This window comes from Carassius auratus, chromosome 2, assembly GCF_003368295.1.
Source record: "Carassius auratus strain Wakin chromosome 2, ASM336829v1, whole genome shotgun sequence".
Lineage (NCBI taxonomy): Eukaryota > Metazoa > Chordata > Actinopteri > Cypriniformes > Cyprinidae > Carassius > Carassius auratus.
Window position 1 is genome coordinate 9,063,076 of NC_039244.1, and position 26,646 is coordinate 9,089,721.

Here is a 26,646-nt window from a genome sequence, read left to right on the forward strand (position 1 = left end):
TTCAGTGGCACTCATCATTTGTTATTTTTACCGAAAAAAAAAAAAAAAATGGCTAGTGGAAATTCTGATTGGCTGGTAACTTTAGAAAGTTACCAGCCACATTGGCTGGTGATCAAAAAAGTTAATTTAGAAACCTGCATACAGTGTACTGTACAGTCAGTTGAGTTATTATGGCTTGTGGGTTTGTGGGTCGCTGATTGGCTGGAAGTTCAGTAGTGGCTGAAGTGACGTCTTGGGAAGCACGTGGTTGTTGGCTGAAGGTACAGAGTCGTGTGCGCTGGTTGAAGTTGAACGGGCACCCGAGGTCAGGCGTCGGAGACTCGACGTTACAAAACTTAACTCAGAACACGAAACTCTCAAACGGAAAAGAAAAGAAATAAAGTTTGACGAGACTAGGTTGTGTTCCTTCTCATCGTGGCTAAGTAGCAGCAGGCGTGCAGGCTGAAGCACGCTGGAACCGCGCTCAAAGAACAGTGATGATTAAACAGCATGGCTAGAAGCTACAAGCTAGCAGAAGCATAGCTAGAGACTAGAAACTGGCATGACTGATAGCAGCAGCATAGCTAGGGACTGAAAGCCAACTAAAAGCAAGATTTCATGGTGTCCGAAGTATTTAACTGGCCTGTTGGCCACACCTCAAATGTTGTCTTGACCAATCAGATATTGTCTTGGCTCAGGGTTATCATAAATCATTTGTTTATCTTACCAAGCATGTGGTCCGAATTTTCCTGCTCTTGCAGGGTATAATTTTGGACATGATTCCTTTAACACGGATATGATACATGTGACAAATAAAGGATTGTCAGGGCTATTTCAAGCAAGTAGATTCAATCACACACATACCAGACATGACTATGTATCCTTCAGCTATCCCATAGTTATTAAAAAAAACATACACAATAAGTGATTATAACATGATAGTCAAATGTGTGGGTTACACATAAATGAATATGGAGTGAAGCGATGGACTGATTCATTTATAAGTCTTTTTGAGTTCATTCTGGTCCATATATATGTACAAAAGCAGTTTCTTTGCCATTCTCTTGACAAATACTTCTGTGGAGACAAAATCCTTTCCCCCTTAGGAATTTCAGTCTGGTTCTGCTAGGTGGGGGGAAGTCAATGGAAGTGTTTAACTCATGGGTTTCCATGTGATGTCCAGCGTTGCATTTCAATTACTAACAACAAATTTGACACCAAATTTCTCTTCTTTGAATTGAAATTGTAAATAATTGTTCTAGTGGTGTTAATGTTGAAAGCTGTTGTGTGAACAAGTTGGTTGGTTGGTTATCTTCCTTGGGACTTGTGGCACAGAATGTTTTATGACTTCCTGAGGAATTCGGCTCGTGTTCAACACAGCTTTGATAGACTCTTTAATTTGTCTGGTTCGACTCATTTCTGTTACATTTGTATCACCCTGTCTAGGTAAAACTATAGCTAGAACCAACTGTAATCAATTTGCCATTGTAATTTGAATCAGTGTAAATAAAAAAGAATATCATTAATTTGTTCATTATCCATTTTTTTATATGTGTAATATGGTTCATTATACTGGACATTTACTCTGTATAGCCATTAATAAATATATCTTTGTGCATAAGTGTTGAGGTCATAATATAAGTATCAAAAGAACAAAGGCCTGTATACTGTATTATGCTCTATTGGACAATATTTTGACTTAAGTCAAATCTAAATGTCTAACAAAAGGACAGATTTGGAAGCATTATTATGTGTACTTTTTAATTTATTTGTAGAATCCAATCACCTGGGTTTTTCAATGATGTAATTGGTCATCTATTTTTTTTTATTGTAGTCTAGATTTTGAGTAATACAATATATATTTTTAAATGGGTTTACTTTAGTCATATATTTATTTCGGACAATCTGTATCTGCACAACATTGTAGTAGTGACAAAAGTGCGCAGTGGTTGCAGACACAGCACGGGGCGTGTTAGTGAAAGTTCTTGAAGATTGAGACGCTTACACGGATGTTATATTTCTCGTTCTTTTTACTTCAGAATACAAGAAGAAAAAAGCCACGCAACTCACCTACTTGACAAGGCTAAAAGATTAATAAAGTTATCAGCATACTTAGTGTGTACTTGAAGTATAACAGGGTGAGATACATCATTGCGATCTTTCAAAATAAACAAAAACATAATAAAAATAATAAAGTGTTTATAATTATTTACACTTAGCATCACATATGCTTCTATTCCGAAAATCTTAAATAATTATTCAACAACAAAAGTTACAACATCCTCCCACCTGATGAACTAGGTTCATCTATACTAATTTTAAGGACGTTGAATTAAATTAACTCCAAGGGATATAGCAGTTGCACAGGTCTTCTTAACACACTGCCTGATGAAGTACGGACAATGCATGAACGTACCAGGCCATCTCTTCCTGAATTCAATTTTTCAATTCTTCCCATTTTCCAAGTTTGTCGGGGTACTTTGTCATCTCCAACTAGGACAACATCACCTTCCTTCAGCATAGTTGCTTTTATTGAATCACTCTTATGAGCTGACTTTAAGTCCATCAAATAGTCTTTTCGCCAGCGGTTCCAAAATGTAGCTAGAAGTCTCTGTCGGTACTTCCATCGGCGAACAGCATGCTCTTTAGTCAGAATGGAGGAATTAGACTCAGAGACCACAGTCTTTGGTGGCAGAGAGGTTAGTCTTTGCCCTACCAGGAAATGTGAAGGCGTCAGAGGTTGGGGCTCATCGGCATCATTGTGTGCGTACGAAAGTGGTCTAGAATTTATAACTGCTTCTACTTCTGTCAAAATAGTAGTCATCTCTTCAAAGTTTAGTGAGGCCTTTCCTAGGACTTTTTTCAAACAATTCTTTACTGATCTAACAAGTCTCTCCCAAAAGCCTCCCCACCATGCCGCGCGTTCCACAATAAAGTTCCGTAATAAAATTTGAAGAAAAGAAATCTGTAAGCTCAGAGGTTTTAAATGATCTCCACAGTTCCTTTAAATCTTGGTCTGCCCTTTTGAATGTTTTTGCGTTGTCCGAGTATATTATTTTGCACAGACCTCTTCTTGCTATAAATCTTTTCAGAGCAAGGAGGAATTTCTCTGTGGTCTGATCAGACACTAACTCTAAATGTACCGCCCGAGTAACAGCACATGTAAAAAGTGCAATATATGCCTTTTTTGGTACACCATTAGATTTAACATATAATGGGCCAGCAAAATCGACCCCTGTGACTTCAAAGGGTGGTGCTTCAGTAACTCTGTCCTTTGGCAGAGGTGCAGTAGTTTGCTGAGCTGCCTTGGCTTTCAATCTATTACAAACATGACAGTGTCCTACTATTTGCTTCACAAGCTGTCGGCCACGCAAAATCCAATATTTCTCCCTAACCTGGACCAGTGTATCTCTTACACCTGAATGCATCACTCTTTCATGATAACTCCGAACTAGTAATTCCGAATATCTTTGTTTTGTAGGGAGCACCCATGGGTGTCGTTCTCTGAAGCTGAACTCAGACTGTTGTAATCGTCCACCTACACTAATGAGTTCATTTTCATCTAAGAAGGGTTTCAAATCCTTGATCTTTGAGTCTTTGTCAACCATTTGTCCTAGTTTGAGCAAATGTATTTCCTTGCTGAAACTCTGTTCCTGAGTCATCTTTACCCAGTACATTTCAGCTGCAAGAAGTTCTTTTGCTGTGAGCTCGCCTTGGATTTTACATCTTGATCGGGCATTAGTTATGAACCTCTTTATCCATGCAGTTATTCGCAACACTGTCTTCAGTCTGCTAAATTTTGATAAATCCAAAAGAGGTTCTGTTGTTGAAACACCACCAAACTGCACGGTGACCTGAAACTTAGACCTCAGTTCAGTGTTCATTTCAGCAACACAATTTTGCTCAGGCTCTTCCAAGTGAGCTGGAACTAAAGATGCCGGCCCATACCACCAGAGTTCACTCTGTATGAGATCATCTACGCTCTTTCCTCGAGTGGCTAAATCAGCGGGATTGTCTTTCCCATTACAATGGGACCAAGATTCAGGGTTTGTGAGATTCTGTATTTCAGCTACTCGATTACCTACAAATGGTTTCCATTTCTGTGCAGAACTCTGTATCCAGTGTAAGCCAATTACTGAATCTGTCCACATGTGAATTTGATGTTTCTCCATCTTCAAGGGACGAAGCAGATTATGTCCCATTCTAGCTCCGATTAAAGCTCCCATTAACTCTAAACGTGGTAAAGTAAGCTTCTTCAAAGGAGCAACTCGTGCCTTTGATGCTACAAAACTGTTTACAGTTTCTCCATTTTCATTTTTTCCTTGCAGGTATGCAACTGCGCTGTACACCCTTTCACTAGCATCACAAAACACGTGCAATTTGTGCGATTGAACATTAGGTTGAATCTCTATTTCGTACCATCTTGGTATAGCAATTAAACGAAGCTGTGGAACTTCACTACACCACTGATTCCACTTCCTTGACAATTCAGAAGGCAAATGTTCATCCCAACTAAGTCCTCTTTCCCACATTTCTTGAAGAAGACATTTCACTCTAACAGTAAAGGGAGTTAGGAATCCTATGGGGTCAAAGATACGGGATGATGTTTGCAACACATTTCTCTTTGTGTTTTCTTTTCTCTCCAAAACACTCAACAGTTGCTTGAAATCAAACACAAAATCATCGCTTTCTGGTCTCCATACTAAACCTAATACCTTCAGTACATTTCCACTACTGTCCGATACTAAGTTTTGCTCCATTGCATTCCCTGTCCATCTTGCTCTCAGTTCTGGTGAATTTGTCACCCATTTACACAATTTCATGCCTGCATCCAGTAAGATGTCTCTGGCAGCTGTAGAAATAGTGTGTGCCTCATCCACTTCACGAGAACTCACAATGAAATCATCCACGTAGAGCGATTCTCTCAAGGCTTCCACTGCCTTAGGCTGTTCTGACTCCTTTTGTTGAATGTGATGCCTAATAGTTGCAGCTAACAGGAATGGACTTGGGGACACTCCGAAAACCACTCTACACATTCGCATAATGCGTATATCATTTTTCTTATCATCAGTTGGAGAACCGTGTAGCCACAGGAATCTGACGGCATCCTTCTCCTTTTCTGCCAAAGCGATCTGCAAGAATGCCTTTGTGATGTCAGCAGTAAATGCAATTTTGTGCAATCTGAACTTGACAAGCACATCTAGCAAGTCAGGATTCAAGTTTGGTCCTGCAAGCAAGCAGTCGTTTAGTGATGGACAACCCTCCGCATGTGAGGATGCATCAAACACTACCCTTAGTTTAGTTGTTGGTTTGTCTTCTCTGAGTACAGCATGGTGTGGTATATAATATTCAACAACACCTGTTTCCTTTACTTGTGAATCATTGGCTGGAACATCTTCACAAATGCCTTGTTGTAAATAGTCTTGTATTACGTCTTTGTATTGTGTGTAAAAGGTTACATCAGCTTTTAGAGTTTTCTTCAGCCTTTCAAACCTTGTCTTAGCCACCTTGAAATTATTTTGTAGCTCTTGTTTATTTGGTTTCCAAGGTAATTCAACCTGATAACGACCATCCTTAAACCTTACTGTCTGACTGTTTGAAATCTGCGAAATCTTCTTCTAAACAAATTTGCATGCAGGTTGTGTCAGTTACACTCAACATGGGAATTGGTCCTTGAACAGTCCATCCAAAAATACTTTCCAGGGCTACAAGAGATTCAGTTAATCTCTCAACTCTACCTGATACTATTTGCCAGTAGTAGTCTGCTCCTATTAATACTGAAAGCTCAGAATCATTGGTGTCCTCAGAGAAAAAATCTGCAAGTTGCAGACCCTTAGCTTTAAGCTTATTTTGCACATGTTCTCCAGGAACTTTCATAACAGCAGTACAGATTTGAGGCGTCCCAATTGCTGCGATTTCTATTTTTTGATTTTCATTCCATACACTTTCAAGTGTCAATTTCACGATGTTACGTTCTGTACTCACAGGACACTCAGCTCCGAAAGTGTGAAGATTCAAAGTCTCTTTTTTCAGCACTGGTAATTCTAGTGTTTTCACAAGACTCTCTCGCACAAAGCTTCTTTGGCTACCTCCGTCCAATAAACAACGTACTAATTTTTTACCTGCTGGACCTTCTATCCATGCCTTAATTGTCTGAAGCAGCACAGTTGGTTGCCCTTCAGCCTTTGGTTTTACAGTGTTCGACAAAGACGACACTACAGCTTCAGAGCTAGGGTTGCTATCTTCCACACTGTCGTTTTTGTTCTCAGGCTGCTTATCATTTTGCTCACAGATTGACTGATGGTGCTTACGTCCACACTTAGCACAGTTAACTCCTTTAACCCTACAGAACTTTGCTATGTGTTTAGGACCCAAACAAGCAAAACATTTTCCCATTTTTCTTAGCTTGTCTTTTCGAGCAGACACTGAATACTCAGAGCAATTTTCAGGCTTATGGTTCAGGTTCTCACAATATATACAAGCCTTGGGAACATGACTAACAGTGTGCAGTGCAGCTGCAGAAGACATTGTCCATTTTTTATGCCTTGGTTCATGAATCATCTCAGGTTTAGCGAAATATATATTACTCATCTGTTTGTCCCTTTTTGAACTTTCTGGTCTAGTTAGTTGCAGTGCTCTTTCTCGGCTTTGCACTTCCTTTTGTAGAAATTGAATAAGCTCAGGCACTTTCCATTCACCATCAAAGTCCAACTGACGAGTATAAGCTAGAGCAATGTCCTCTGGCATCAATTGCAATAACACAGGGCATAAAAGACTGCCATACGTGTCACAAGGAACACCCAGAGATTCCAAACTACGAATTTGAATTTCACATTCATCATATAAACTTCTCAACGCGTTTACGTCTGATGATCTCTTTACAGGAGTCAAATTAAGCAGTTTAGACATGTGAGCACTGATAACAATATCCTTCCTTCCAAATCTGTTCTGTAACAATTCAATAGCTGCATCATAATTACTGTCCGTTAGAGTGAGCCCTGATACTGCTTTGGCCGCTGCGTCAGCCAAATACGTTTTCAAATAGGCGAATTTCTCTTTCTTACACAGCGCTTCATTAGAATGAATTGCGGCTTCATACTGACTCCAAAACTCCTGCCACTTGCTTATTTCTCCTGTAAACTTATCAATAACCAATTTGGGGAGCTTGACAGACTGTTTTTCTGGCCGTCTTTCTTGATTTGCATAGGCGTTTTTTACCCGTTCACTCTCTTGTTCACGCTCCCTTTCTATCATTCTCACTGCACGGGATTTCCACATGATAATGCGGTCCTGATAATCCAGCGCACTCTCTATCTCTCTCTCCAGATCGTCCGTGGGAGTTTCGTTTTCGATGCCTCTGTCAAGATCCACCAAGCTTTCTTCTTTCGTCGATAACATTGAAAGTAACTCGCGCAGCTTTTCACAGTCTGGTTCTTCTTTACCAATCTCTTCTTGCATATGAGTCAGTAACTTCGTCGTTGAGCTGCGGATTGTTTTCCTCTTCTTCTTCATCCGTTCTAACTGTTCAGCCATCTTCATTAAACTTACTTTCACTTTCCTACTCCGAGATTCTTATTCCGCGACCATTCTGTGACGCTATCCCGGCTTTCGGCACCAAAAAATGTTAGTGAAAGTTCTTGAAGATTGAGACGCTTACACGGATGTTATATTTCTCGTTCTTTTTACTTCAGAATACAAGAAGAAAAAAGCCACGCAACTCACCTACTTGACAAGGCTAAAAGATTAATAAAGTTATCAGCATACTTAGTGTGTACTTGAAGTATAACAGGGTGAGATACATCATTGCGATCTTTCAAAATAAACAAAAACATAATAAAAATAATAAAGTGTTTATAATTATTTACACTTAGCATCACATATGCTTCTATTCCGAAAATCTTAAATAATTATTCAACAACAAAAGTTACAACAGGGCGCTGTTTGTCGGAGGGCTGTCTGGACTATTGTAATTAACAAACGAAGAAGAGTAAGTGCACACACTAATAACTCATTGAAACACACGCAGAGCTGGGTAGATTACATATGAATTGTAATCAGTTACTGATTACAGATTACATTAAAAAAAATTGTAATCAGTAATATGATCTCTTAGATTGCACATGTTTGGTAACGTAATCTGATTACTTTTGGATTACATTTAGATTACATTTTTTCTAAACCTTATTTGATATCACATATATTCATTTAGCCTAATCTTGTACTTTTTTTGAATATATATATATATAAATATATGTAAAATTTTGTTTAATTCAGCAAGAAGAGCCATAATAGCTTCTTTTTCAAGTGCAATATTTGGAGAGTTAATACTAACAAAATACTAACACTAATTTACCTTGCTGTTAGAGTTTGCTAGTAACACTGAAAAAAAAAAAAAAAAAAAAAATCACATCTTGTGATTTTAAAGCATATTTACTAATAATTAAGAAAATTTAGAAAACTAATATTGAAAAACATGAAATTCACAGCAATATCACTACTAGGTAAAATATTTAATCTAAAAAAGAAAAACACTACAAGTGAATAAGACTGTATCAATGAAAAACATCAAACAATATAGCTACATTGCAATCATGAATTTTGAAAAAGACTAAACTCACACAGCGATGACATTTCTATCCATCTCAAACCATTTTAAGTGCAAAGTAACAATGAGGAAATGACAAACAATAACAACATTACAAAAATGAATATTAAAGAGAATGAAACTCACAGCAATAACATTGCTAATACAGGGGACCGTTCTTCGTACGTCGCTAACTCAGTTAGCTGGATCTGATTGTTGATGATTTGGCGTGATCTTGGATCGTTTGGTTCTTCGAAGCTCATCCCGGAGCTGCTGTCATAGCAACAGGTCCGTAAGCAGGTCCGGGAGCAGGCTTATTTCATGTAAACAGGATTAAATCGCTTCTTTTCAACCAGAACTGATACTCAAAATATGTCTGCTATCACCGCTACTTTATTACAAGAGTATCGTACTGATCCAGGGACAATAATTTAAAATAATAATCATTAAAAAAATTATTTAAAAATAATATAAAAATGCTGTGTAGTCCATAACAGCCTACTATAGACACAGCCAGTTTTACTCACTGAAATATTTATTTGTCATAAAATTATTACTTCATAATTGTATTAGAGTCTTACACACATGCTATACAGATAATAGAGTCGTGCATTATTATGAGTGATGACTGCTATTATTAGAGTGGCTTGATGGAGTGCAGGAGATGCAGATAACATGATATTGACCCTTAAGAAACTTTCATTAATGCTGTCACGTAACAAATCTGTCCAAATATAAAATGAAATGAATAGATAATTTCTACATTGAAATAAAAATGTAAAGACTGCACAACTATTATAAATTGCGAATCTAAATAATTGGGAATCATGAAAAAAATTCTAATAAAATGGTATTACTTTAATTAGTATATATTTTTTTAAAATATTTGCCTTAAATTGATTGCTGTAACACTTTTTAACTTAAAAGATTAAACTTTCTAACTTTTAAAAGTTAAATGTAGATGTCTACATTTACGTTGAATTCTTACATGTTATCCTTACATTAAATTAGAAAAATAAGACATTATGGTTGTTGTTATTATTAAAATGAAATCAGTATCAACAAACTCCATTTGTCCACATGAATAAATTATGTTATTACATTAATGTTTTACTTGTTTGACTTACAAAATATGAAATGTTGGAAAAATACACTGATACTTTTAAATATGATATCATACCACCAGTAGGTGGTGACAAGTCACTGTCTTAATGAGTGAATTGTTGATTCAACCGATTCGTTCAAACTGCTGATTCATTCAATAAATGAAGCAATTAAAAGTTTTTATGAATGGCTCACTGAATCATTGACTCATCGGTGCTGCCCTAGTTATTGTTTGTTATTAAAATTTTGATCAGGTTACTTGTCCGTTCGGGGCAAGTACAATTCTCTTTCACTTGCCCTTTCACAAAATCCACTTGTCCCGGACAAGCGTTAATGTAGAGCCCTGGCTAATATATAGAGACCATTTCCAGGTGAAATATTTCATCTCAAAACACTTGAAGTGCATAAGGTTACGTTAGTAACAATGAAGAAAATTCAACATTACAAAAATATATTAAAAGACATGAAATTCCCAGCAATAACTTTGATAGGTCAAAGAATTCCAGGGACAGCAAATTAATCCGTGGTAGGCAGAGTTTACACTGAACAGTAACATTTTTCCCGTGTTTTTCTTTAAAAATTAAATGATGTCTGAACATCCGGTCATCAAAGGCTGCGTTCCCCTCTGTATAAAAACAGGTTCCCTTCAATTTCCATTATCTTGTTGCTGATTTCTTCTGAGCGTGATTCTGATACCACTCCCCCTCTCCGCCGGAAAAACTCGAAGAATCAGGAACGTATATAAGCGGCAGGTTTGTTAGGAAAAAATATAAACATTAAAAAAAAGAAATTTAGGAGAATCAATGAATTGTGAACGACTTATTACCATTGTGTAAATAATATGTAATCATGTAATCCATAAAAAAGTAACTAGTCTGATTACGAGTATTTTAAAAAGTAGTTTACTCTAATTACAAGTACTTGAGTTTTGGAATCTGATTACGTAATCCAGATTACATGTAATCCGTTACTACCCAGCTCTGCACACACGTTAGTTGGATCCAATGACATTAAAGGTTGGATCAGGGATGCATGTGTGCTCCGAAAATTCACGTCCTAAATACTGCATATTAGCGGATCAAAAATGTATGAAAAATTACATAAATTGTATCATGAAATATACAGGTTTGACTGTAGTCACGTCGTCCCATGATGAATAATAGGCCTAATCATATTTTTAGGCTTAACCAATACATGATATATTTGGATGCAATTATATACTAAAGTTGTAGAACGTAATCAAACATTGCATATAGGTCCCATGAATAGATCTAAAAGAATAGCTTATTCAAAATCTCACAACTAACATGAAATGAAACATATTCTTTATTATCACTTTAAAAACAGGGAGTTAACAGTTTTTCTCCATATTGTCTAATATAGTTTTGGGTTTACATCCAAGATGTTGAAAGAAAATGCAAGTAGTAAGCCTAAAATTCAATGCTATTTGCTACACGTACGTCAATAGGGAAATGCACATGTTTCCACAACTGCATCACTACGCGTTGCCATGACATCAATTCTTGTCAGAGTTTTGAAAATATTATAAAGAGAGAGAGAGAGAGAGAGAGAGACTGACTGATGAGTACAGAATAACAAGATGAGCGTGGCTTTTAAAAGTGCCTTTGTGCGTTTGTGATGCTTTGAAGCTGCCAAATTTGAGGGACCTAAAGAAGAAAATAAGAAAAAAACAGAACTGAACATTTCACACCAGTATTCTCTTAATCTGTGTTGCCAGAATGGGCTAGATTGAATGTGGTATTCGTTTTATATAGTGAAAAAACAAGTTAATATTGTTAATTACAATTTATAACAAAATTTGACAAACAGTTAATAAATGCAAGTATAGGGAATTTTATATATATATATATATATATATATATATATATATATATATATATATATATATTCCCCATTTAGTTTCATATGAAAAAAATTCCCGAACAAAGCCACAGCAGAACTTAAAATAAATAAATAAATAAATAAATATATTTATACATTTATAATGTTGGATAATAGTTGTGAGCTAATGTAATGTTAGCCTAATAGGCTACTTAAACTTGAATTCAATAATAACGTAAGCTGCACATTTGGTGCAGAAAGCTATATTTTTATAATTTCTTCTATCACTTATCGTCATAAGAAATGGCCACCTTACAAATCTAAAGTTTCTAAACATAACTTATTGTCCCGACTCAACAGTTTTTAATCAAACCTCCGATACGTTGTCCAGCTTCTTAAAGCAGTGTCCTACCTATGACAAGAAAATGCTAAAACTGCTCACTTGCAAGCGTCTTAGAGCGTTGTTAAACTCACCTTTTAATGTCTTTTGTCTGCAATTGAGGGTTGCTTTGGTCAAACTCACCTCTGAATGCCGTTTTACCTGCAGTTGAGTGTTGTTAAATTCACCGCTGTGTTGTTAAACTCACCGCTGAATGATCACGTGCGTTGTTAAACTCACCGCTGAAAGCGCTAAACCTTTGCGGGGACTTTGATATCAGATTGCGAGGGGTTTTAAACATCAAAAACCAGTTGGAGGGCCAGATAAAAATTATCTGGGTGCTCCGGTAAAACGACCTCACATTTGACTCCCCTTGGCATAGATAATATTTTGTAGCCCGATGAGAAAAAAGGGAGTAAATAATTAAAACAAAATGAACAGCATTAGCTGCTACGTGTGAAAAGAAACCTGCTTTGGATGTATTATGTTCAGGACAAACGTAATAGCACTGCAATAAATTGACTATATTAGGTTAAGGACCAACGTAATAGCACTGCTTATAGGTTAAGGACCAACATAATAGCACTGCTTATATGTTGGCATGTAACGTAATTGCGATTTGCAAAATAGTTTTCTCAGAACGTATTTCATGTGATACAGGGTTGCTTGACTTACCACATTCATTCCTGTATAATATTTGTATGCGTCTACACGGTTTAAACTGATATAGCAATGCCACAATATTGACAACATTAAATACATATTAAAGGATTTAGGCTACTAAAGTATGTGTGAGTGACTTAAAATGAAATAAAACAAGAACTTTTGTTGAGATGGACATAAAATCGTATAGGTTAAACTAATTTTAAAGTAAAAACATTGGTTGTTTTGAACAAGACAAGACATTTTGTCAGAGTTTGTTCAGAATACAAACAAAAACAAATATTTATTTTGTATGGATACCTGCACATATAGGAATAGAAGGTAATGAAGTAGTGGATTAGATAAAAAACATGAAAATGTCAGACATTGTATTTAATACTCCAATGAGTAAATTAGAAATCAAAGGGCTAATTAAATAAATAAATAAAAAGATACGTGGCAAATTAAATGGGATGGTGACAATAAAGGACGGCATTTATATAATATTCAAAGAACAGTTGGAAATGAAAGGAGAATTTTGGGGTTAGAAAGGAAGATCTCGCCATAGAATTGGACACATTGCACTTATCAATCATTATTTATAAGAGGAAAAAAAAATGAGTCTGGACTTTGAGTTAAATGTGATCTCCCCGAAACAGTTGAATGTATTTTAATAAAATGTAAAAGATATGACAACGAAAGATTACAATGTACAGAAGCACTTAATATAGAAATAAATCAGATCTCATTTTAGAAAATGTTAAATAAAGATGCGACTAAAGAAATGTTCCACGGATTAAGTATCTCAAAGAGCTGATAAACAGGTTTTAAATAATCACTACTAAGTATATTATTATCATTCATTTTATTTTTGTATTTCTTTTATCTCTTATATTTGAGTTAGTTTTCATTAACGTCAATGCTCCACACTCCCGCCCTGTAGGTGGTGCTAAATGTACCTAACGCCTTGCGTCAAAACGAAGAAGAAGTGGTTTGAGTGGGACCGGATGTAAGCATTCTGAGTGTGTCAGCGGTGCTGTGAGGTCGTTTTACCGGAGGCTTCGCAAACTCTGTTGGGGGATCTTTTTTTCTTTTGTTTAACTCTCTGTTACTAACAGTCTCGATTTTTAAAATGGTAGTTAGTGGTAGAGTACGACATAGTTTTGACAAGTATCTCATGCTGGTGTTTTAAAGACTGGGTCTGATGTATTTTCTTTGAGACCAGCGTAAATGAATACCTCATTTTTCTTTTGTTTGAACTTTTCACCCGGCGTGAAAAACTCCAACTTTTCTTGGTTTGTAACATTGCTTTACGTTAGCTTCTTTTTTTAGTTTGAGGCGATCCAACGTTGTAACACTTTGCTGGGAAATCTTTTTTTCTTTTGTATAACTCTGTCAGTAACAGTCTAGATTTTTAAAATTGTAATTCGTGGTAGAGTACATCATAGATTTGACAAGTATATTGTCTGATGTATTTTATTTTAGATCCGCGTAAATGCATTCCTCTTTTTTCTTTTCTTTTAAATTTTTCAAACATCGTGACAAACACCAACTTACTTGGTTTGTAACATTGCTTTACGTTAGCTTCTTTTTTTAGTTTGAGTCGATCTAACGTTACCGGAGACGTCGTAACACTGGGAAAGTCCTGGGAAATCTATTTTTTCCTCTCGATTTTTAAATTTGTAGTTAGTGGTAAAGTACAGCATAGATTGGACAAGTATTTTGTGCTGGTATTTTAAAGACATCATGACAAACGTCAACTTTTGGTTTGTATCGTTGCTTTACATTCGCTTCTTTCTTTTTTTCTTGAGGTAAGGTACAAATGTAATAAAACTCTGTAAATTAGTTTTCTAACTGGTAACAAACCTTAAAAGTTTTTAAATTGTAATGCTACACGCTCTCACTTCTTTTCCACGTGTTGCATAACGAAACGTATCTGATAGTTTTTGGCTTGTTTAGTTGTTTTAGATAAACAACCAGTAACCTAGTTTTCTTTTTATTTAATTGTAACAACTTTAACACCTTTTCCAACTACGAAAATGATCATTTGGATGTGTACAAACAGGTGTCCAGAACAGATGCCTTTTATGACCCTCATCAATCAAATTTTTGGAGACAAGCCACACAGGATTCTCTCTCTGATTCTGTCACGGTTGGTAAACCGTGATCTCAGGTGGTTTACACTTTGTGGTGAATTCTGTGTGTTCTGCGTCTGCACTGATTAGTTGTGGGCGTCTCCGTTAATTGTATCAGCAACAGCTGCCACTCATTACCCATCTCCTATATAATGGCTTGTCTCACGTCTTGTGTTTGTGAGATCGTTGTTTCATGTCGTTGTGTTTACCCCCGTCTGGCTTCTGTGTAGTTTGCGTTTGGATGTCTGTGTTTCCCCAGAACCTCATCCACTCTCCGCACGATCACTCAGCCACGAACACTTACCTTCGGCTCTGTTCCCCGCAGTTCCTGTGCCACTCTCTCCTGCTGCCTCACGCCGTCAAGACCCGGACTCCTCACCTACACTCCACCACCGTCTGGACTTCCCACCGTCTATCGTCTCCCTGGAGTGTTACCGCCTCATCGTCTCTGTGTGTCTTTGTACTATATCTCATCATCTCATTAAATGTTGTTAACTCGCTATTGTTTCTGGACTTTCTTTTCACCAGCCGTCACAGAATGATCTCACGCGCTGTCCGAGCGCTGGTGGCACAGGTGTCAGAGCTCACCCAGCGGATCCATCAGCTCAAATCTCCCACTGCGCCCATTGCACCGCCTGCGCCGTCCGTTCCCCTGTGGATTCCCCAGGATCACTTCCAGCCAGAGCCGCGACTTCCGGCGCCGGAGAATTACGCAGGTGAGCCAACTTTTTGCAGAACATTCCTTAACAAGTGCTCTATGCATTTTGCCCTGCAGCCCCGCACTTTCGCCACTGAAGAATTCAAGGTAGCATTTACGCTCACCCTTTTATCGGGCAAGGCTTCCTTATGGGGAACGGCGGTGTGGGAGAATCAACATCCGTGTTGTGCCTCGTTCCACCTCCTATCTGACGAAATGAAGAGAGTCTTCAACCGGGCAGCAACCGGCAGGGAGGCCGCCCATCGCCTCTCGGAACTCCGGCAAGGACATTCATCTGTCACCGCGTATTCCATCGAGTTCCGTACCCTGGCGGCCGCGTGCCAGTGGAACGAGGCGGCGCAGTGGGATAGATTCCTGCATGGGTTATCCGACCGTGTTCAGCAGGAGATCTACCTCCTCCAGCTCCCCCCTACTCTCAACGAACTCATCGACCTGGCGTTGCGGGTGGAGGCCAGGTTTAATCGCCTCGACGATCACGAGCCCATGCAGGTGGGTCGAGCTCGGCTGTCCCGGAGGGAGAGGGAACGGCGGAGCTCCCAAGGACTATGTGTATACTGTGGAGACTCTGACCATAACATCTACTCATGCCCGGTTAAAGAACCCAGCCCGGTAGTAAACCTGAGGCTACTATCAGGTGGGATCTCCGCTGAGAAGTCCTCTCCTACATCATCGACCCTCCTTCCGGTGAAACTGCGGTGGAGAAATCAACATCATGAGTGTCACGCCCTTCTGGACTCCGGAGCCGAAGGTAACTTCATGGATTCTTCACTGGCACATCACTTGAACATTCCTGTCCTTCCTGTGTCTCTCCCCATCCATGTCACTGCACTCAACGGCCAGGAACTGCCTCACGTCACCCACCATACTGAACACATCACACTCATCACATCTGGCAACCATCAAGAAACCATATACTTTTTCCTAATGGACTCCCCTGTTGCTCCCATTATATTAGGTCACCCCTGGTTGTCCAAACATAATCCACGAGTGGAATGGGGTTATAACACTGTCACATTGTGGAGTGAAAGATGTCATGAGTCTTGTCTGGTTTCTGCTTTTCCTGTTGTTTCTGTTTCTGTCTTACAGAAGGAGACCTCGGCTTTGCCAAACGTGCCTGTTGAGTATCTGGACCTGAAGGAAGTGTTCAGTAAGTCCCGGGCTGCTTCTCTTCCTCCGCATCGTCCCTACGACTGTGCCATAGATTTAGTGTCAGGTAAATCTCCGCCTAAAGGCAAGTTATACTCTCTTTCTATTCCTGAGAGGGAGGCCATGGAGAAATATATTTCTGATTCCCTAGACACTCTGGGTTCATCCGTCCTTCCTCATCTCCAGCGGGGGCGGGGTTCTTTTTTGTGGGTAAGAAGGATGGTTCTCTGCGACCTTGCATTGATTACCGAGAGCTGAACAACATTACTATTAAGAATACTTATCCGTTACCACTCATGTCTTCAGCTTTCGAGAGGTTGCAGGGAGCATCTGTATTCACAAAATTGGATTTACGTAACGCTTATCATTTGGTCCGCATCAGGAAGGGGGATAAATGGAAAACTGCCTTTAATACCCCTAGAGGGCACTTTGAATATGAAAACCTCGCCCGGGGTTTTTCAAGCACTCGTGAATGACATGTTGAGAGATATGGTAGATCAGTTTATATATGTTTACCTGGATGACATACTGATTTTTTCTTCATCTCTCCAGGAACATGTTCAACACGTCAGATGAGTGCTCCAGAGGTTATTAGAGAATGGACTTTTTGTCAAGGCGGAGAAGTGCGTATTCCATGCACAGTCGGTCCCCTTCCTAGGGTTTATCGTGTCATCTGAGGGAATAGGAATGGACCCTGACAAGGTAAAGGCTGTGATAGATTGGCCATCTCCAGATTCCCGCAAGGCCCTACAGTGGTTTCTGGGGTTCGCCAATTTCTATCGGCGTTTTATTCGGAATTACAGCCAACTAGCCTCACCTCTGACAGCCTTGACCTCCCCCAGTACTCCGTTCAGGTGGTCTGACGCAGCTGAGGCTGCGTTCTCTAACCTCAAGAACCGCTTTGTTTCGGCTCCCATCCTTGTCGCCCCTGATCCCACACGGCAGTTCGTGGTGGAGGTTGACGCATCAGAGGTGGGGGTAGGAGCAGTGTTGTCCCAACGTGCTGCTTCAGACGATAAGGTCCACCCTTGCGCGTTTTTCTCTCATCAGTTATCTCCTGCCGAACGTAATTATGACACTGGCAATAGAGAGTTGTTGGCGGTCAAGTTAGCGTTGGAGGAGTGGCGCCACTGGTTAGAGGGTTCAGGGGTTCCCTTTATTGTTTGGACCGATCATAAGAATTTAGAGTACATCAGAACTGCTAAAAAACTCAATTCCAGGCAGGCTCGGTGGGCACTTTTTTTCGGCCGTTTTGAATTTACCCTATCGTACCACCCGGGTTCCAAAAATGTTAAACCCGATTCTTTGTCACGTCTTTTTGATTCCTCCGCCTGTCCTGCTACTCCCGAGTGTATTTTGCCTGAGAGAGTAGTAGTCTCAGCACTCGTATGGGAGGTCGAGTCGAGTCTTTCGGCTCCATGGCCTCCCGGTAGACGTGGTTTCAGACAGGGGATCCCAGTTCATATCCAAATTTTGGAAAGAGTTTTGCAAGTTATTAGGAGCGTCAGTTAGCTTGTCGTCGGGTTATCGAGGGGACGAGGATTCCAGTATCTGGTGGACTGGGAAGGTTACGATCCAGACACTTACCTTCGGCTCTGTTCCCCGCAGTTCCTGTGCCACTCTCTCCTGCTGCCTCACGCCGTCAAGACCCGGACTCCTCACCTACACTCCACCACCGTCTGGACTTCCCACCGTCTATCGTCTCCCTGGAGTGTTACCACCTCATCGTCTTTGTGTGTCTTTGTACTATATCTCATCATCTCATTAAACGTTGTTAACTCGCTATTGTTTCCAGACTGTCTTTTCACCGGCCGTCACAGATTCCCAAAAAACTGGGACAATGTACAAATTGTGAGTAAAAAGGGATTGAAATAATTTACAAATCTCATAAACTTATATTTTATTCACAATAGAATAAAGATAACATATCAAATGTTAAAAGTGAGACATTTTGAAATGTCATGCCAAATATTGGCTCATTTTGGATTTCATGAGAGCTATACATTCCAAAAAAGTTGGGACAGGTAGCAATAAGAGGCCGGAAAAGTTAAATGTACATATAAGGAACAGCTGGAGGACCAATTTGCAACTTATTAGGTAAATTGGCAACATGATTGGATATAAAAAGATCCTCTCATAGTGGCAGTGTCTCTCAGAAGTCAAGATTGGCATAGGATCACCAATTCCCCCAATGCTGCGGCAAACAATAGTGCAGCAATATCAGAAAGGAGTTTCTCAGAGAAAGTAACCATTACCAGTGAATAATATCATCCATAGTTTCAGAAAATTTGTAATAAATCTCTGTGCGTAAGGGTCAAGGCCGGAAAACCATACTGGATGCCCATGATCTACTGGCCCTTAGACAGCACTGCCTTACAAACAGGAATGCTACTGTAATGGAAATCACAACATGAGCTCAGGAATACTTCCAGAAAACATTGTCAGTGAAAAATCCACCGTGTCATTCGCCGTTGCTGGCTAAAACTCTATAGGTCAAAAAAGAAGCCATATATAAACATGATCCAGAAGCGCAGCCATTTTCTCTGGGCCAACGCTCATTTAAAATGGACTGTGGCAAAGTGGAAAACTGTTTTGTGGTCAGACGAATCTAAGTTCTAGAACAACATATGCTCCCATCGAGATGTCGTCTCTTTCAGGGAAGACCTTGCATTTTCCAACATGACAATGCCAGACCACCGCCGTTTGCAGACTGTTATAAAAAGAAGAGGAGATCCAACACAGTGGTAAACATGGTCTTTCCCAACCTTTTTTTAGATGTGTTGATGCCGTGAAATATAAAACCAACTTATTTTTTCCTTAAAATTATACATTTTCTTAGTTTAAACATTTGATATGATACTTGATATCATCTATGTTGTATTCTGAATAAAATATTGAAATTTAAATCTTACACATCATTGCTTTCTGTTTTGTATTCACAATTTGTACAGTGTCCCAACTTTTTTGGAATCGGGTTTGTGTAAGTCTCTTGCCTGTTTCACACATACTCCGTCTGCAGTGCGTATGCATTGCATTTTTTTTTTTACGCTCCCATGTTAATGTATTCCAGTGTTCACATTGCACGCGGTTGCGGTCTGTCACTGTGTTCCAGGAGCGGTGCGTCTGCAGCAGTTCAGCGATTGTTAACGTACCGAGTCTATTTTTGCTGTGCTGCACAAGCTGAATTAAAGTGACAGCGCATTGTCCGCGATAAAAATGAACATGGATTGACATGGAAATGCAGTAATTTCACAATAAATGTTTACTAATTAAAGCCTACTGTGTTTCACACTCAACACATGGGTTTTTGGCTAGGTTTAAAACAGGAAAAAGAGCACCTTTAGATAAAGAAGGCAACGTTATATATGCACTTTTATGGAGACAGAAAAACAAAGTTCATTAAGACCCGTGGGATTGCTTGTAATAAAGATTTAAACGCAAAAGGCATGAGAGTTGACTGTTTCTGTCAGTGGTGTTTTAATTTTAAATATATGCGATATCCTATCAAGAAAAGTAGGCTTAATTGTTGTGTTTAAATGTTTTGCTGCTTGCTTGAGTAGCTCATTATACAAACCTAGAAGTCAAAAGCAATAATAATACATTGTTTATATTTATTGAGTTTAAACTAATGTCTAAAGATTGTTACTGTACTGTGATAAAGAGTCACAATGCTGATTTATTTATTTATTTTTTTTCATGATTTGAAATCAAAATAATGAACACATTTGTGTTTGTGGACTAAACAGTCGTGGATCAGTAGTGGACTGCAAACGCGTCCTTTGTGAAAGCACAATAAGTCCGCGCTGCTTCTGCTCCACATACGTAATGCACATGGACTGCATATGAACTGCAGATGGAGTATGTGTGAAACAGGCATCAGACTGCATAGGTTAAAGCTTATGGGCCTGTCACGAGATGAATGAATGACTCAATAAATCTGAAGAGTCGAGAAATTAGCTAATTAATTCTCTTTCCAGCTCAAGACTTTATTAGTTATGCTTATGGGTCTGTCAAGTGATGAACGAACAACTCGGAAAACACAAAGACTCGAGAGATGAACTAATCAATTATATTTCCAGCTCAGACTGCACTGACTGAAACAGGTGAACTAGTCTAATTACAGTAAGGAACCTATAGAATATTGCATGTGTGCGACTGAACAAATCACTTCCCAAGATGACTTGTTCTTCCTGAGTCACATTAAAGATTCATTCAAAATGAACGAATTGTTCAAGAACAACCCATCACTACTACTAGAGCCCCTTTCACACTGAGATTCCAGATAATACATGGGTAATGTGTCAGATCATCAGTAAGGAATTACCCGATCTCTGCTTCATTACAGTTTTGCACATTTTTTTTTGTCGCGAACGTTGATCTGCCTTCAAAACACCCAGTAAAAGAGTCGCACAATAACGTGAGTCATCACTATGACACACCCTTTACGGCATTGATTCTGGCTTTTGTACACAGAGCTTGTTTCGGGACAGAACCCGGCAATGTTACTGCTGGGTTATAGGGCCTTCAATTGGAGTAAATGAATGAATAAATAAAACGGGACAGAAACAAATAATGATAGATATTATGGAAATTCAAAGCAAATGCATTTTTGTCAGATAGAAATGCACTTGACGCTAAAGCAATGATCTTGAGCTAGAATGCCAAAACAAATTAGGCCTACTTCTAACGGATTCTGTCATCCTTTCCTCACCCTCAAGTGATTGCAAACCTGTATGACTTACTTTCTTCTGTGGAACACAAAAGAAAACATTTACAAAACCATTTTGCTTATACCTTTGATTTCTACTGTATGGACAAAAATATATTTAATTTCTCAAATTATCTTCTTTTTTATTTTAAACAGGTTTGAAATGACATGATGTGTGTAAATGATTATTTTCATTTTTGGGTGAACTATCCCTTTAAGAACTTTATTATTTGTAAATAATACACACCTAATTTATAAAAGACACTGATATTTATATTTAACCAGGCTCTTACAGAATTAACATTTTACTTATATTAAAATTACTTAGAACTAAACATCTAAAGAGAGAAGTTATTGTTGTAATTAGTAGGCCTATTAGTTAAGATGGTGGTCACTAGAAGTATAACCATGGTAAATTACTATGGTGCTGAATTGACAATTCCTGTTGGCGTTTTCCAGTTTATATCTTCATGCAGTTTACATTATCGTGGCTGTTTTCAGCCAGCATCATTACAGAACATTTATGTTCTTATATATCACACGACACGACTAAACAAGAATTATGTGTCACATCTGAATGGATGAAGCGACTTGGTCTGTTTACAAAACTGCAGTGACGCTGCTGACGTATGCAGCTGCTGACGTGTTATCTTTGTTATTGGGCAAACCTGAAAACACATCAGCAGCATCATATGTCAGCAGCGTCGTGAACGCACTCACAACAGACCCGGAAGAGAAGACAATGCTAGAGAGAATATAGTACACCATGTGTCAAAAATTTGATTGATGAGGGTCATAAAAGCCATCTGTTCTGGACACCTGTTTGTACACCCCCACCCCTCCCCTCCCTGTACACCCCGGTGACCTAGATATGAACTTACGACCCCAAGAAGGAATTTCGGTGAGGGAGGGTGAAAATGTGTTGGAATCTATGTGCTTTTTTTTTTTTAACTGTGGAAAGGGATGAAATCATGAAAATGGTATAAGGGAAGTTTTTATTAAGGTTTTAAGTACACAGTGCATTTCAAGAAAAAAGGTTATACACACAAACAAAATGGGAACGATGTAATGATTGTTTTCATAGTTGGAAAAGTGTAAAACGTTGTTAAAGTTGTAACAAATAAAAAAGAAAAAAAAATAGGTTACTGGTTATTTATCTAAAACAACTAAACAAGTCAAAACTATCAGATGTGTTTTCGTTAAGCAACACGTGAAAAGATGTGAGAGCTGGTAAAAATGTAAAAAGGTGTTTTGTTACCAGCTAGAAAAGAAAGCATTTAGCATTTGTACCTTACCTCAAACTGAAAAAGAAATGAATGTAAAGCGGCGATACAAACCAGAAAACTTGGTGTTTGTCACGATGTTATAAAAAGTTAAAAACAAAAGAAAAAAGATGGAAGGCATTACGCGGATCAAAAATAAAATCCATCAGACAAGATACTTCAAATCAAATCTATGTTGTACTTTACCACTAACTACAACTTTAAAAATCTAGACTATTACTGACAGAGAGTTAGACGAAAGAAAAAAAGATCTCACAGCAAAGTGTCAAGGCATCTCCGTTGAGCGATACTGACAGCACCGCAGACACACTTAGAATGAGGCTCGGGGAATGCTCCGGAAAAAAAACACGCCTCCGGCGCTAGAGACTGCCCCGCTGTAGGCGTGATAGCAGCGTCAGTTTGGGTGTAACAAGTGTTTAAAAAGAGGATTTTGTTGAAGCAAATTTATCCGTACCTAGTTGTAAAATACGAAAGGTATTTTTTTTTTTGTGAATTGAAAAATTGGACAGCTATTCTGTAACAATGGCTACGACATCATTACCTAAAACTCCTGAGAAGAGTATCGAGTTAGATATGGAACAGCTAATGCTGGCCCCGAGGAAGGTAAAACATGGTCCGTGTCTGGCCAATTTCCTCCACGAACCTTTGGACAATGTTAAGCGTGAGTTTCATCTATCCGGCAATCGTATCTGTAGTTACGATTTTGACAAGAGCAACCGCGAGGTCAGACTGAGTACCGTGGATAGTGATGAAAGGGTAACGTACGACACGAGCGAGGATCCTGATCTGTTTTTCACAGTGAAAGATTGGTGTTTATTTTACAATTATGTCTGGCGGGATTTAAAAGATGGAGGCGATGATCCTCTATTCATAGGCGAATGGAACGGTGTCATTCCAGGAATGCGTTACAGAGTGCTTGGGGATCACATTAACAAGTACGCTGACGATTATATATATATTCTTTGCAGCGACCGTCTCCTGGATTTACCTGAACGCGCATGGCCGATATCTGAAGCGGACCATCTTAAATACTATAAGATTAAATTTTTGTTTCAGTGGAAAGACGTGCCTGCATTAGAGGAGATATTTGGAAAGATAGACAAAATGTTTAAGTGGTGCGAGGCGTTTGACAGATACAACAACATAAAAGTGAAACTGTTTCACCCTGAATGGTGTGTGGCCAGCCGGAGAGGGACTCATGTGGCCCCGCCTACCATCTATAATCATTAAATACCCACGTCAGGCACCTCTGTGGAAATAGACTTTGAGCGACATCACCACCACCAACATGACTCAAGAAGATACTTCGACACCTCCACACTTTGTATGCGATGACAACGCATCAGACCCTTGGTCAACGCAGGACAATGACGCCTGGCTGAACAAATTCTGTACAGAACTGGGATACCATAACCTCGCCTTCCTCGCAAAGTACAATCCGCCACCTCCCCACGCTGGTCCATCTGACACGGCGAATCCTGAAAACGTTTCGGACACCGTCGACGGTTGCATCGGGGTGATTGGACATAAGATCATTAAAGCTGTGGTTGCCATAATTCTGGAACATCTGGTTGACAAGCAGCTGAAGAAAGATTGTTACGGCTGTCAGGTCGATCATCCTTCGCAAACACAACATTCATGTCTCTATGAGGCACCGGCGTACTATTTTCTAGGATGTTTTGAACAACTCTCGCATAAATTGTGTAAACCTGATCTGAAACTCATTCTGGCACAAACCTTGAAACTGTTTGGTTTAACACCGCATCAGCAAAGAATTCAGGGGGTTGTCGACGGCGTTCTGTGTGAACTCAGAGATGAGATGTACATAGTGGAAGGTCTGGCAGAACTCCGGACGAAACTTGTGGATGAAACTTGCGAGCAGGCCATTTACGACGCTGTTGACAGCTGGAAGAAGAGTACACCTGCTGATTCTGATTAACCGTGGGGACATGGGCAACCTCTGCAGCACAAACTGTCTGGAAAAACTCATATTTAAACAAAGAATTAAGAGTGAAATAACTTTTTTATTGTATAAGATTATAGATGATGAGAGTGAATGTTATGTGGACAATAAACGTTTAACGAATTTAAAAAAACAAATGTTAACTGTGAGGGGCATGTCGGAGGAGTGGTTTGTTATGACAACTCAGTGCATCACAAACACGTATAACCCGCAAATGACTGTTAAAAATATTCTTGAACTTATGCCTGAATGTGAAGAAAGTCTTAAAATAGGTAACATTTTATGTCTTTGTACTTATGTAACCGATGTGTGTGTAATGTTGTTGTCAAGAAATGACCCGATAGATGTATATAAAATTATTGACATGCTAGTTGAACATATGATAGAGAAAAATGTTTTAATGTGTGTGAAATTCCTTCAATATCTAGATGATGTATAATTAGACAATGTAGGACCAATCAAATTGAAATTGTATGCGTCTTCTGCAACGATTGCAAATAAAAAGCTTTTGACCTAATAACTCTGGCATTGTTTTGTGTAAACAGTAGTGGTGGTAAGATGTCTGAATTAATGAAAAAAGTGTACTACAACCCAGCACACCCTGGTTCTTTGGGTGGTAAAGAACGATTAAAACGCGGTGTACTACAGGAATACGGGGTAACTCTGAAGGATAAAGAAATATCACATTGGCTATCATCTCAGGACACTTATACATTACACAAGACAGCACCTATCAAATACAAACGGAATAGAGTGATAGTGTACGGAAAAGATGTACAGTTCCAAGCAGATCTTGTCGACATGTCTGCTTTTTCGAAAGAAAACGACGGTATAAAATTTTTACTGACTTGTATAGATGTTTTTAGCAAGTATGCATGGGTGCGTCCGCTGAAGAATAAGACAGGTGCAGAGGTGACGAAAGCATTCGCCTCTATACTCAAAGAAAACCGTATACCTCAAAAATTACAGACTGATAAAGGTACAGAATTTTTCAACAAACATTTCCAACAACTGATGAAAAAGTATAACATACATCATTTTGCTACGGCGAGTGATGTGAAAGCGTCTTGTGTTGAACGCTTTAACCGCACTCTTAAATCATTTATGTGGCGGTATCTAACGGCTATCAATTCAAAGCGTTACTACAATATCTTACAAGATCTTATAGAAGGATATAACGCCAGTTATCACAAAAGTATTAAAATGCGACCGTTGGACGTTAATAAAGAAAATGAGACAGACGTGTTCAATAATCTGTATGGAAAGTTACGTAAAGGAACACCTATCTTTAAGTATAAAATAGGAGATGTAGTTAGAGTTTCAAAAGTTAGAGGTGTATTTTCGAAGGGTTATGAACAGAATTACACCGAGGAATATTTCACTATAGCCGCTCGTATACCACTAAACCCTCCAGTGTACAGACTACAAGATTATGACGGCGATGTTATCGACGGTTGCTTTTATGAAAAGGAATTACAAAAAATCATTGTGAACCAAGACAAATCGTTTAAAATAGAAAAGATTCTAGATCGAAAAAAGAGTGGTCGCCAAGTGCTTTGTCTTGTCAAGTGGTTGGGCTGGCCTACTAAGTTTTCCTCATGGTTACCAGAAAAGGAGATCGTGGACATACAGAATCCATTAAAGTAACAACCCGAGGAGTCATAAGTAGCATTTGTGAAAAACTACACCATGAGTGAGGCCGGCTTTTATATCACACTACCTTGTAATGCATCTATGGATGTTTACCCTGACAATCGTATCTCAAATTACAAAACGAGACTAGCAAGAAGTATGAACCTCAAGGGTCAATGGAAAGTCGGTTTAATTGAATTTTATTATACTGTTTCCTGGTACACTTTTAATGAGGAGGATGCCGCATTTATTATTAACACAGACCCTAATATACTGGGATATGATGAGAGACATTACAAAGAGGACAGTGATGTCATTATCTACATTAAAGAAAAAAATCTACAAAATGTATCTAAAGTGTGCAATAAGTTAAAGCCTGGTTATTATGAAGATGTACTATTTCTGGTTAGAGAAATCAACGCCAACCTTCCACCAAAAGTCACACTTGGTTATGATCACATCAAAAACAGGATATTTCTAAAAGCACCGACAAATACATCTTTGATATTTTATGGGAAGTTGGCTATTATT

The 26,646-nt window shown here is 38.8% G+C and overlaps 1 long non-coding RNA gene across 1 annotated transcript; it reads left to right on the forward strand.

Annotated features, from left to right (window-relative positions):
- The first annotated feature begins 16,353 nt into the window (after positions 1–16,353).
- Positions 16,354–18,344, forward strand: LOC113110635 (uncharacterized). Its single transcript, XR_003293184.1, has 3 exons — positions 16,354–16,530; positions 17,082–17,231; positions 18,138–18,344. It is a non-coding gene; the product is annotated as an uncharacterized LOC113110635 (long non-coding RNA).
- Positions 18,345–26,646: the final 8,302 nt, after the last annotated feature.